We start from the raw sequence: 740 nt of genomic DNA on the forward strand, positions 1-740 counted from the left end.
TCTATCTATCTATCTATCTATCTATCTATCTATCATCTATCTATCAATCATCTATCTATCTATCTATCTATCTATCTATCTATCTATCTATCTATGTATCTATGTATCATCTACCTACCTACCTATCAATCATTTATCTTTCCCTCCCTCTCTTCCTTCCTTTTTTTTATTCCATGATAGAGTCTTATGTAGCCCAGTTATGGCCTCAAACTCACCATGTAATTGAAAATGACCTTGAACTTCTGATCCTCCTCTATCTGCCTCTGCCTTCTGAGTGCTGGGATTGCAAGTGTGCTGCCACCGTGCTTGGCTTTCCATGTTTTCCTAAGTCAGTTTACACTTTCCTATGTGATATAAAGATCAGGACCATATGGCAGAGAAAAGTAACTTCCAGTGAATAATTGGGGAGGGTGTGTGTGAGATGGCTCAGTGAGTAGAGGTGCTTGCTAGCATGGCTGCTTTGCCCCCCTGATCTTCGGGCAAGCCTTAGTTATTAAAATACAAATAATATACCACCATATGCTTCCAGGTCTGATGACCACATAGTGGAAGAAGAAAAGTGACTCTTGGAAATTATTCTCTAATGTCTATATGAGGGCTGTGATATAGTGTGCATGTATACACAAACACACACAAATATAACAACAACAATAATAAAAATAGATTAAAAGAGAGTAAAGGGGATGGGATGTTGGAATATGGGTACATGTAGTAATAGGAGCCGTGGGCTGTGTCCCGCC

At 39.3% G+C, this 740-nt stretch overlaps 1 protein-coding gene across 5 annotated transcripts in view; it reads left to right on the forward strand.

The window, feature by feature from the left end:
• Positions 1–740, forward strand: part of Gpld1 (glycosylphosphatidylinositol specific phospholipase D1) — a 55282-nt gene that overhangs the window by 17988 nt on the left and 36554 nt on the right. The window lies entirely within an intron of this gene.

The sequence above is a fragment of the Microtus ochrogaster genome, chromosome 16, assembly GCF_000317375.1.
Source record: "Microtus ochrogaster isolate Prairie Vole_2 chromosome 16, MicOch1.0, whole genome shotgun sequence".
Taxonomy (NCBI): domain Eukaryota; kingdom Metazoa; phylum Chordata; class Mammalia; order Rodentia; family Cricetidae; genus Microtus; species Microtus ochrogaster.